Source organism: Colobus angolensis, unplaced genomic scaffold (assembly GCF_000951035.1).
Source record: "Colobus angolensis palliatus isolate OR3802 unplaced genomic scaffold, Cang.pa_1.0 Scaffold15, whole genome shotgun sequence".
Lineage (NCBI taxonomy): Eukaryota > Metazoa > Chordata > Mammalia > Primates > Cercopithecidae > Colobus > Colobus angolensis.
In genome coordinates, this window is record NW_012114599.1 from 6,790,867 (window position 1) to 6,804,253 (window position 13,387).

At 41.9% G+C, this 13,387-nt stretch overlaps 1 protein-coding gene and 1 pseudogene across 1 annotated transcript in view; both read left to right on the plus strand.

The window, feature by feature from the left end:
* The window catches only part of KCNG3 (potassium channel, voltage gated modifier subfamily G, member 3), a 77,150-nt gene that overhangs the window by 40,818 nt on the left and 22,945 nt on the right, over positions 1-13,387 (plus strand). The window lies entirely within an intron of this gene.
* LOC105507504 lies at positions 3,602-4,493 on the plus strand (annotated as a pseudogene).

The following is a 13,387-nucleotide window of genomic DNA, read 5'->3' on the forward strand; positions in this document are numbered from 1 at the left end:
TGCGCCACCATGCCTGGCTCATTTTTGTATTTTTAGTAGAGACTGGTTTTCACCATGTTGGCCAGGCTGGTCTTGCACTCCTGACCTCAAGTTATCCGCCCACCTTGGCCTCCCAAAGTGCTGGGATTACAGGCGTGAGCTGCTGCGCCTGGCCTTTCACTGACTTTTTAAAATGAGCTGGTGACTGCTTTTTAAATTATTTGGGATAGTGTTATATAAAATAGGGGTTATTCATGCTTGGTATTTGATAGAACTTGCCTGTAAAATCATCTGGACCTGGTGTGCATCTTTTGGTGAATAGATGTCAAAGTGTAAATTCAATTTTTTTCATGACTGTAGGACCATTCAGTTTTTCCAGTTATTCAAAAACTGCAAATTTTGGTGTGATTCATTTTTCTGGGAAATTTTCCATTTCACCTAAATTTTCGCATTTATCTTCACAAAGTGGTTTAATGTATTTTTATGTTTTTATAAAAGGTCTGTTTTTGGCTGGGCACAGTGGCTTATGCCTGTAATCTCAGCACCTTAGGCGGCTGAGGCAGGCGGATAACCTGAGGTCAGGAGTTGGAGACCAGCCCGGCCAACATGTTGAAACTCTGTCTCTACTAAAAATACAAAAATTAGCCAGACGTGGTGGCGGATGCCTGTAATCCCAGCTACTAAGGAGGCTGAGGCAGGAGAATCACTTGAACCTGGGTGGCGGAGGTTGCAGTGAGCTCAGCTCATGCCACTGCACTCCAGCGTGGGTGACAGAGCGAGACTCCGTCTCAAAAAAAAAGGAAAAAGTATTTGCGGTTTTTGCCACTAATCCTCATGGCAAAAACCACAATTAACTTTTGTACCAATCTACCATTCTGTACTCCCACCAAGAGTATACAGTCGCATAACGTCGGGAGATGCTTTGGAGATTTCCTTGCTCTGTGAACATCGTAGAGCATCCTCACACAAACCTAGATGGTACTGCCTGCTACATACCTCACCACTTAGGCTGTATGGTGTAGCCTGTTGCTCCTAGGCCACGAACTTATGCAGAATCTACTGAATACTATAGGCAGTTATAACACAGTGGTAAATACTTGTGTATTGTATTTCTTTTTTTTTTTTTTTTTTGAGACAGAGTCTCTGTCACTGAGGCTGGAGTGCAGTGGTACACGATCTTGGCTCACTGCAACCTTTGCTTCCTGATTTCAAACGATTCTTCTGCCTCAGCCTCATGAGTAGCTGGGATTACAGGCAGGCACCACCACGCCTGACTAATTTTTGTATTTTTGTTGGAGACATGATTTCACCATGTTGACCAGGCTGGTCTCGAACTCCTGACCTCAGATGATCTGCCTATCTTGGCCTCCCAATGTGTTGGGATTACAGGTGTGAGCCATTGTGCCTGGCCTATTTGTGTATTTAAACATACCTAAACAGAGAAAAGGTATAGTAAAAATGCAGTATTATAATCTCATGGAACTACTGTCATACATATGATCCGTTGTTGACAGAAATGTCTTTATGTGGTGTATGACTATATACGGTTTCAGTTACTTCACAAACTCGGTGTTACTGGTTTTGCAAAGTTTAGTTATTCTGTCTGGAGTGTAGTAATATCTCATTGTGGTTTTAATTTCTCTGATGGCAAAGAGTTGATCATTGTTTTCATTAGCTTACTGGCTTTTTACATAATTTATTATGTGAAATGTTTGTCCACATAGCCTATTTTTTTAAAAAATGGGTTATTTTTGCTATTGAGTTTTAGGAGTTCTTTGTACAATCTGGATACTAGTCCTTTGTCAGATAAATATGTTGTGAATATTTTCCTCTAATTTCTGGTTTGCCTATTCATTTTCTTAGTGGTGTCTTTTACTATACTAAAGTTTTAAATTTTGGTGAAGTCTAATTTATCAGTATTTTCCTTCATGATTACTACTCTTTGTGCGGTATATAAAAAAGTTTGCCTACTTTCTTAGTCACAAACATTACTCCTATGTTTTCTTCTAAAATCTTTATAGGTTGAGCACAATGGCTCACTCCTGTAATCCCAGCACTTTGGGAGGCTGAGGTGGGTGGATCACTTGAGCCCAGGAGTTCAAGACCAGCCTGGGCAACATGGCAAAATCCCGTCTCCACTAAAAATACAAAAACTAATTGGGTGTGGTGGTGCACACCTGTATTCCCAGCTACTTGGGAGGCTGAGGTGGGAGGATTACCTGAGCCTGGGAGGTAGAGGCCGCAGTGAGCCGTGATCGTGCCATTGCACTCCAGCCTGAGCAACAGAGCCGAACCCTGTTTCAAAAAAAGAAAAAGAAAAAGAAAGAAAGAAAAGAAGAAGAAGAAGAAGGGAAGGAAGGAAGGAAAGAAGGAAGGAGGGAAGGAAGGAAAAAGGAAAGAAATTAAATAGTCTTAAAAAAATAAAATCTTAAAGTTTTCACTTTTACATTTAGTACTACACTCATTCTCATTATTTTTGTGTGTGGTATGAAGTAAGGATAGTAATGTGTTATCTCTAATTGTTATTTTTAAAATCTGTACACCAAATATATCATTTTGTCCTAAATATTCCATTAGACTGATAAAACAGTTGAACTCTCTAACGATAAAATTTATTGTACCATTAATTTAGTCCAACAACGTATTTTCTGAGTACCTCTTAAGTGTCATGATTAGGCAATATAGTGTTTTGTTGTTGTTGTTGTTTTGTTTTTGTTTTTTTAAAGACACACAGCCCCACTTGCTTCCTAGCTGGAGAGACAGACAGCTAAATGTACAACCACTACACGATGAGCTATGTGCACTACTAGAGATAAGCACTGGCTGCTGTAGGAACACCAGGGAGAAACTCAGCCATGCTAGTGGACCTAAGATAAGGATTCCCTGGGGTGGTGATGCTTGAGCTCAGACTCAAAGGCCTGGTTGATGTTGGTCAAGAAGGGAGGGTAGATGTGCAAAGGCAAGAGGCGTGAGAAGACTGGGGACTGTGTTACTTTCCATTAGTTGGAGCAGATGGTACAAGGCGGAGAGTGGCAGATCTGAAGCCTTGGATGATAACTCATGAATTTTAGCTCTTATCTGTGGAGAGTTAGGAGTCAGCAATACCTCAGTATTAGGATTATTTGAGTATTGCTGCTTTTAGTACTGTGAATATTTTTGTATTCATGACTGTAGACTAAAACACTTAGCTTATTGTTTCAGGAAGACCTTATAGGCTAGATACTTTGAAATATCCCTACTTTGATTAAATCTTTTGTTTTGGCTGGGCTCAGTGGCTCATGGTCTGTAATCCGAGCACTTTGCGAGGCCAAGGCGGGTGGATCACTTGAGGCCAGCAGTTCTAGACCAACCTGGGCAACTTGTTTTAATGTGCATATTGGAAACTTTTTGAGTGTAGAAGTATCATTGTCCTGATGTTTGCAGTGAGTACCTAGTTAAGTAAAAATAATCTGAGTTGAGCACTGGACAAATTAGTTACCTGTGGTTAGGAAATAGCAAATAATGATATCAGCATGAACTATCTCACTTTTCAAAAATGTCATTTGTTGAGGCAGCCCCCGCTGCAGCCACCACCGAGCCCGCCGCCACCACTGAGCCCGCTGCCACCGCCTCTGAGCAGAAGATGGTTATGCCTCCCACGTAAGCTGAACTTGGCAAATCTGCCAGGGATGTGTTCACCAAGAGCTATGGATTTGGCTTAATAAAATTTGATTTGAAAACAAAATCTGAGAATGGATTGGAATTTACAAACTCAGACTCAGCCCAATACTGAGGCCACCAAAGTGACCGGCAGCCTGCGAACCAAGTACAAATGGACCAGATATGGCCTGACGATTACGGAGAAATGAAACACCACACACTGGGCACCGAGATTGCATGGAGGATCAGCTTGCATGTGGACTGAAGCTGACCTTCGATTCATCACTTCTCACCCAACACTGGGGGGAAAAAATGCTAAAATCAAAACCCACTATAGGCAGGAGCGTATCAACCTGGGTTGCACTGGATTTCGACATCACTGGACCTTCAATCTAGGGTGCTGTAGTGCTGGGTAATGAGGGCTGACTGGCTGGCTACCGGATGAATTTTGAGACTGCAGAGTTTTAAGAGACCCAGAGGAACTTTACTCTTGGCTACAAGACTGATGAATTCCAGCTTCATACTTATGTGAATGACAGGGCAGAGTTTGGCACCTCTATTTCCCAGAGGTGAATAAGAAGTTGGAGACTGCTGTTAAGCTTGCCTGGACATCAGGAAACAGTAACACTCACTTCAGAACAGCAGGCAAGTATCAGATGGACCCTGATGCCTGCTTCTTGGCTAAAGTGTACAACCCTAGCCTGACAGGTTTAGGATAGACTCAGATCATAAAGCCAAGTATTAAGCTGATGCTGTCAGCTCAGCTGGATGGCAAGAACGTTGATGCTGGTGGCTGTGAGCTTGGTCTAGAACTAGAATTTCAAGCACAAATGAATACTGTACAGTTGTTTAATTTTAACTATTTTGCAGTATAGCTACCTTCAGAATTTAATGTATCTTTTAACATATATCTGAGATGCAAGTATTGCTAAATTTCATGCTAGACCTCCAGGTTAAAGATGATTCAAAACGAGTGCTGCCTTTTCAGAGATACAGAAGAAACCCAATTCCAAAAAAGGTCCTTTTAGCTGTAGACTTGGGGGGAATTTGGTAGCCCTTCTAGAGATGCCAGGTTTTAAAAAAATCTAGAAATGGCTGCAAGTGGAAGCTGATTATGTATAGGCACTTTGTAAATTTGTATTGAATAAATGAATGAAACTCTAACTTTCTGATAATTGAACCTTGGTTTCCTAACCCCAGTTGATGAGAGGCTCATTGCATCATGGTGTGTACAAATTCACCTGACAAAGACGTTTTTATTTTGTTTATTTATTTATTTATTTATTTATTTATTTATTTATTTATTTATTTTTGAGACAGAGTCTCACTCTGTCGCCCAGGCTGGAGTGCAGTGCTGTGATTTCAACTCACTGCAACCTCCGCCTCCTGGGTTCAAGTGATTCTTGTGCCTCAGCCTCTCCAGTAGCTAAGATTACAGGCACATGCCACCATGCCCTGCTAATTTTTGTATTTTTAGTAGAGACGGGGTTTAAGCATGTTGACCAGGCTGTTCTCCAACTCCTGACCTCAAGTGATCCAAAGTGCTGGGATTACAGGCGTGAGCCCCCGCACCCGGTTAAGGGACCTTTTTAGACAGATCTTCATGACCTGTTTCCATCCCAGTCCTTCATCTCTTATACCAAAAGGTCTGCAGGGCGTGACAGCTGCTTCTGTTGTACCATTTTGGGGTGGAGAGGGTGGATCTGATGAAGTCAGTAATTCAGTACTGAATTCCTTCTTGTGTTGTGCTTTTTTGCCCTCGCACCAGAGTATGAAATAGCTTTCAGGAGCTCTAGCTATAAGCTGGGGAGAGGTTGTGTGATTGTAATGACATGGTGACAACACTTAGAATCTAAATTGGACTTTTGTTGCATTCTCACCACTCAATTTATTCTTTAGCAGTTTAATGGGTACATTTTAGAGTCTTTCATATTGTGTGGAATTAGATCCTCCCCTTCAAGTGCTGTAATTAACATCACTTAAAATAAAACTTGAATAAAATATTGAAACCTCAAAAAATTAAAAATATCATTTGTTGAAATTCATCTTCCCAAGTTGTTCCGTAGATAAAAACTATCTTGAAGCAAAAATGGTAAAATACTATTAAATAAAAGAATTGTTATCACTTTTTGTAAGGTGATCTTGTTTGAAGAGGTAGATCTTGATACCCTTTCCAGTCTCATAATTCTTTTACTAATGAATTGCCAGTTAAATAAAAAAGGAATAGAACCCACATGGTAGTCATATATGGAATAGGAACAGATTATTGAGATTGATCTTCTTGTAGCATTATTTAAGCAAATACTTGTATGCTGGGGTAGTGGTGAAGGTGCAGGAAGGGATTGTGGCACCTGAAGATTAAGGGGGCCCACCCAGAGTGGAGAGTGTGGGGCTGGGGACCACCGGTGATGTCAGGCCTGAGTTTCTGCTGCTGTCATCTCTGGAAAGTTTTTAGCAGTGAGTGTCAGAACCACAGATTTTTGATCCCTTTGCCTCTATGTATATGTCCCCTACAGCAGGGTGGTCTTCTGAAAAAACACTCCCTGGCTCTGGTGAAGAGAAGCGCATCCTGATTTCTGGGTCAGTCAGAAAGAGATGATGTCTCTGACTCTCAAGAGCCTCAGGCAAGGCACACACAGAAATACCTCTGATTTGTCCACGGAGCGGGTTCAGAGCTAAGGGAAAAGCAACCCAAGCCCTCTATTAGAGGGTAATGAACACGAACACTGATACATGGGATGGATGAAATTCTTTATGTAAATTAGCTCCTAGAAGATGATGTCTACCTTTTTATCAGTTAAGAAAATCAAAGGAGCCGGGCGCGGTGGCTCAAGCCTGTAATCCCAGCACTTTGGGAGGCTGAGACGGGCGGATCACAAGGTCAGGAGATCGAGACCATCCTGGCTAACATGGTGAAACCCCCGTCTCTACTAAAAAATACAAAAAACTAGCCAGGCGAGGTGGTGGCACCTATAGTCCCAGCTACTCGGGAGGCTGAGGCAGGAGAATGGCGTGAACCCGGGAGGTGGAGCTTCCAGTGAGCTGAGATCTCACCACTGCACTCCAGCCTGGGTGACAGAGTGAGACTCTGTCTAAAAAAAAAAAAAAAAAGAAAAAGGAATAGTCAGAGTAGCCATTTTTTGTAGTAAGATATTTCGAGGTGCCTTTTGTTTTCTTCACTTGCCTTTCCATTTAGGGGAAGCCTAAAACACTGGGCAGTGGCCCAGTGTTGCGCACCTGTTTAATCTATGTAGGGCATCTGCTCACATCCGTGTTTTGTTTTGTTAACTTTTTAAAGGTAATTGCTTTCACTTCATCAGGTATCTGGCACTTTGCTGATTTTGCTTGTGCTGGTCTTTCCATGCCAAATTAAACTGCCACTTTCTCAAAGAAGCCTTCTGTCATCTCCCAGATGAAGAAAAACTTATCTTCTTCTGAACTTAATACACATCAATTATAGCTTTTATTACTTTCTACATTCTATTTTTGAGTTTTTAAGGATAGGTTTGTTGTTAGGGAGGGTATATCTTACCCTTTGCTGGGTTGCAAACTTTCAGTCTGTTTTATCTTCTTTTTAAAATCCTTTTATTTTGAAATGATTTAACAATTATTAATTAATTAATTTACCTATTTATATTTAGAGACAGAGTCTTGCTTTGTTGCCCAGGCTGGAATGCAGTGGTACAATCATGACTCACTGCAGCCTCAAACTCCTGGGTATAGGCAATTCTCCCACCTCCTGAGTAGCTAGGGCTACAGGCATGTGCTATCATGCCTGCTATTTTTTTTTTGTAGAGATGGGGGTCTTGCTATGTTGTCCATGCTGGTCTCGTACTCCTGGCTTCAAGAAGTCCTCCCACCTCAGCCTCCCAAAGTGCCGGGATTACAGATGTGAGCCACTTTGCCTGGCTTGAAATAGTTTTACACTCACAAGAAGTTGCAAAAATAACACAGAGAGTTCGGTTTTACCCTTCATCTGGTTTCACCAGTGATAACATCTTTTTTTTTTTTTTTTTTGAGATGGGGTCTTGCTCTGTTGCCGAGGCTGGAGTGCAGTGGTGCAATCTCGGCTCACTGCAAGCTCCACCTCCCAGGTTCGCACCATTCTCCCACCTCAGCCTCCTGAGTAGCTGGGACTACAAGTGTCCACCACCATGCCTGGCTAATTTTTTGTATTTTTAGTAGAGACAGGATTTCACCTTGTTAGCCAGGATGATCTCCATCTCCTGACCTCTTGATCTGCCCGCCTCGTCCTCCTAAAGTGCTGGGATTACAGGCGTGAGCCACTGCACCCGGCTGATGACATCTTACATAACTGTGCTTAAGTTCTATCTTTAATTTATCTTTATACACCTTTCTGTGGCCTGACATACAGTAGGCACTCACTCGTGAGTTTTGTTGCATGATGAATGAATGAATGGGCTCCATGGGCTTACAGCCACATCCAAGTTAATATGTCATCGCATCCTGACTCCAGGACATTGCATCATCCTGGCTACAAGTGACCTGTCTCAGGAGACTCAGACTGAAGCCATGTACATTTCTTGCCTCCTTAGTGCACATTAGTTGACTTGCCAGGCAGGGAGGGTGAGAAAGGATTCTGGGATAAATGCACAATCTGAGATTTATTTCAAAATAAGACATGACGGAAGTAGATGAGGGTGTGGAGCAGGGCAGAACTGGCTTTGGGCCGATGGTGAATGGGGCTGGGTATTTGGGGGGTCATAATACCATAATACCATTCTGTCTTCTCTCTCTCTCTCTCTCTTTTTTTGAGATGGAGTTTTGCTCTTGTTGCCCAGTCTGGAGTGCAATGGCGCGATCTTGGCTCACTGTAACCTCCACATTCCGGGTTCAAGCGATTCTCCTGCCTAAGCCTCCCAAGTATCTGGGATTACAGGCACGTGCCACCACGCCCAGCTAATTTTGTATTTTTAGTAGAGTCGGGATTTCACCATGTTGGTTGGACTTGTCTCGAACTCCTGACCTCAGGTAATCCACCCACCTTGGCCTCCCAAAGTGCTGGGATTTCAGGCGTCCGGCCATTCTGTCTTCTCTTATATGTTGAATGGTCTCAGTTCTTCATCTCTAAAGGTTTAGGAAACAGAAGCCTACCACAATGACATAATATCAAAACTGTTTCTTCCTGAGGTTCTTCTGTTTTTTTTTTTTTTTAAGTAATGGGGTCTCCTATGTTGCTTCTTTCTGAGGTTTTAGAGTCTGTCTCTACAAACTCACACTAGCGGGACAGAGCTCCTTACAAGACAGTACCTCAGGCTACACTGCAGACACTAGGATGCACTTAAGTCATGTATTTGGGTTGAATATTGAATTATGCCAAAAGGAGTTGGAGAAGATAAGGGTTATTTGTAGTAATTGCCTGTAATTTTTCACAGAAACACACTTTGGTGGAGATTTATGTATGATGGATATCCCGTGTCTTAGGACAGGTATTGTTGTCTTTGCATTTGCAGTCAGAAACTTGGTTGTTTCTTTGTAGACGGTCATCAGTCCCTGTTTCCCAATAAAGAGAGAATGTGGATCTGGTACCTCTGTTGCCAAAACAGAGGACAGAGGAACCACAGAGGGTAAACTGTGTTTAGGAGGCAGAAGCCAGATTCCTCAGGCAAGGGTGATAGCCCCCTGTTCCTGTGTGCTAAGGGAAAGTGAGAAAAGCAAAGGTGGAGGCGATTGCAGGAAGAAAAGAGATCCGACAGAATAATAGCAGCCCCTTAAAAACTGTGGGAGGAGCCCAGCTCTCTGTGGCCAATCCCAATGACTTTGAGAGAGTGAACTTTTCATTCATCATTATCATCGTCCTGCCACATGTCCTAATGAAATGGCCATCCAAACGTGAGCATCAGGAAACAAAGTGGTATCAAGTGAGGAACGTAAAAATTAACACACACATTGACTGTAGCTGTATAGGGACATCTATGAATCCCAGGCGTGATTCAAGGTATGACTTAGTGAGTACATATATTTTGTTTGTTTAAAATTTATTTATTTATATATTGAGATGAGGGGTTTCACTATATTGCTCAGGCCAGTTTTGAAGCCTGAGCTCAAGTGATCTTCCTTCCTCAGTCTCTCAGGTAGCTGGGAGACTACAGGTGCGTGCCACCACACCTAGCTTTGTACATTTTTTTTTTTTTTTTACAGATAGAGTCTCACTCTGTTGCCCAGGCTGGAGTGCAGTGGTGTGATCATAGCTCACTGCAGCCTCGAACTCCTGGGCCCAAGTGATCCTCCTGCCTTGGCCTCCCAAAGTGTTGGGATCACAGGCATGAGCCACTGTGCCCAGCCTTGCATGTGTGTGTGTGTGATTTGCTTGCCTCGGCCTCCCAAAGTGCTAGGATTATAGGCATGAGCCACTGTGCCTGGCCAGCCTTGTAAATATTATTAACCTGTCATTTATTATCTGTGTGACATGGTTTAGTGACTTCTCTTTTTTTTTGAGACAAAGTCTCTGTGTCGCCCAGCTGGAGTACAGTGGCACAATCACAGCTCACTTTAGCTTCAACCTTCCCGGGCTCAAGGAACCCTTTTACCTTGGCCTCCCAGGTTGCTGGGAGTACAGGTGCGTGCCCCCATGCTTGGCTAATTTTTTTTTTCTGAATTTTGCAGAGATGGAGTTTCGTCACATTGTCCAGGCTGGTCTTGAACTCGTGGGCTCAAGCAGTCTGCTGTTCTTGGCCTCCCAAAGTGTTGGGATTACAGGCATGAGCTACTGCACTTGGCTGTTAGTTACTTCTCTTTAGCTTAGTTCCCTCATTTGTAGGTGGGGATCATAACAGAACCTATTGCATACAATTGTGAGAATTAAATGAATTAGTATGTAAATTTATAGAAAGATGTTTGGAACTTGAATAAGTGTTCAATTATGTGTTTTAATTTATTATTGATCTGGGTTGGAAGATAAAGAGGTACGAATGGTATAGATTTTTTCTCTGTAAGATAATTAAAGTGTGTAAGAAAAAAATCATGTTTTTTTCTTTCAAAAAACCCTACTTTTTTTTTTCCCCATTTAACCAATTGTTGTGGAGAAAAACTCTTATAAGGACATGAAAGACTCTAGGTAATGAAGTGGCTGTTGATGTGCAGCTTGTTGGAAATTTTTATTGTGCTTCATGTTATTACATTGTACATGCCTGTTAGAAATGTGATTGGAAATGCTTTGTACATTTAAATCCGAAGGCTTCGAGTAAGAAGGGTAACTTTTCCTTTTGTGGCACTCCTGGGGTTGTTAAGGCTGATTTAAGCTGCTGCTGACTCGAATGTGGTGATTGCTCTTCTAGTTGGGCATACTTTTTACTTTCTTTTAGAATGTTTTTAAATTGGACTTGAACTGAACTCCTTTTGTAAATGGAAGACTCTGAGCTCAGAGATGGTTTGTAGTAATAATAATAATGGTCACAATCTTTTTTGTTGTTGTTGTTTTTTGAGACTGGTCTTACTCTTGCTTAGGCTGGAATATAGTGGTGCGATCATGGCTCACTGCAGCCCTGGGCTCAGGTGCACCTCCTCAGCCTCCCAAGTAACTGGGACTGCAGGCACGCACCATCATGCCTGGCTAATTTTTGTATTTTTTGTAGAGAGAGGGTTTTGACATGTTGCCCAGACTGATCTTGAACTACTAAGCTCAAGTGATCCTCCTGCCTTGGCCTCCTAAAGTGCTGGGCTTAACAGGTATGATCCACTGCACCTGGCCGTATTATTTTTGGAGGACTTAAAAAATGATTGCAGTCGGCCAGGCGCGGTGGCTCAAGCCTGTAATCCCAGCACTTTGGGAGGCCAAGACGGGCGGATCACGAGGTCAGGAGATCGAGACCATCCTGGCTAACACGGTGAAACCCCGTCTCTACTAAAAAATACAAAAAAACTAGCCGGGCGAGGTGGCGGGCGCCGGTAGTCCCAGCTACTTAGGAGGCTGAGGCAGGAGAATGGCGTAAACCCGGGAGGCGGAGCTTGCAGTGAGCTGAGATCCCGCCACTGTACTCCAGCCTGGGCGACAGAGCCAGACTCCGTCTCAAAAAAAAAAAAAATGATTGCAGTCTATGCCTTTCATCTTATACTGGTGTGTTAATATTTATGGCTTCAAAGAAGTTATAAATACATTTCATTTTTTCCCTGCCAAAACTGTTGTTTTATCTTAAAATTCTATTCCAGTGTAAATATAATTAATAAGTAACAAAATTATTGGGGTTTGGATTCATATAACATTTCCTTATTTTATGTCCTTACACATTGTTATATTGTACTATATTTAAAATATATATTATTTTAAATGTATTATAATTATATGTGCACATAGTGTAGGTATATAATAAATACACATATATTACTTTAGGTGGTTTTCTGTGTTGGCCTATTGCTTGTGTAATTCATTTAGCTTTTTCCAGTCAGCTATTCAGATTCAGCTTTCAGCTGTGCGCATATATATATATATATATATACACATATGTAATTTTTTTATTTTTTGTTTTTGTTTTTTTCAAGAGACAGGATTTTGGTCTGTTGCCTAGTCTGGAGTATAATGGTACAGTCATAGCTCACTGCAGCCTCAAGCTGCTGTGCCCAAGTGATCCTCCCACCTCAGCCTCCCAAGTAACTGGACTACAGGCACATGCCCCACGCTGGCTAATTTTTTGAAAATTTTTAGTAGAGATGAGATCTGACTATATTGTGAGATCTCACCATATTCCAAGATCTCCTGGGCTCAAGCAATTCTCCTGCCTTGGCCTCCCAAAATGTTGGGATTACAGACATGAACCATTGGGGCCAGCCACAGCTGTTTTGTGTATTAATTTTCATAGTTGTCCTTGTAATATTAAATTTTAATCAGGTTCTGTTTGGTATTAATACCAGGAACAGTCTCCTTTAATTCTTCTGAGGTAAAGCAGAATGTAAGTCAAAAATTAATTCATGTCAAAGCACTGTCTTTGTTTTTGTTTCTCCATTGACCCCATGGGTGGTGTGGCTGAGCAGTCTAACGTGCTGAGTGTGGTGGCTCACGTGTGTAGCCTCTAGCACTTTGGGAGGCCAGGAGTTTAAGACCAGCCTGAGCAACATAGCGAGACCTCAGCTCTACAAAATAGAAAGAACATAAAAAATAAAAACGTTGTGTATTAAGGCGTTAGCCTCCTTGGGGGCATAGATTTGAATTCCACCACTGCTCATATGTTTGCTCTTTAAAATTGTAGTAAAATACACATAATATAAAATTTGCCATCTTAACCATTTTTAAGTATACCGTTTAGTGGTGTTAAGTATAATATATTCATATTGTTATGAAACAGATCTTCAGAGCTTTTTCATCTTGCAAATCTGAAGCTTTGTACCCATCAAACCACTCTTCTCTTTTACCTTTTCCCAACTGCCTGTAACTACTATCTTACTTTCTGTTTCTGTGAATTTGGCTACTTTAGATACCTCATATAAGTGGAATCACATAGTATTTGTGTTTTTGTGACTGGCATATTTCACTTAACGAAATGTCCTCAAGGTTCATCCATGTAACAGGATTTCCTTTTTTTTTGTTTTTTTGTTTTTTGTTGAGATGGAGTCTTGCTCTTTCATCCAGGCTGGAGTACAATGGCACGATTTCGGCTCACTGCAACCTCTGCCTCCCCAGTTCAAGTGATTCTCCTGCCTCAGCCTCCCGAGTAGCTTGGATTACAGACACCCACCACCACACCTGGCTAATTTTTGTACTTTCAGTAGAGACGAGGTTTCACCATGTTGGCCAGGCTGGTCTCGAACTCCTTAA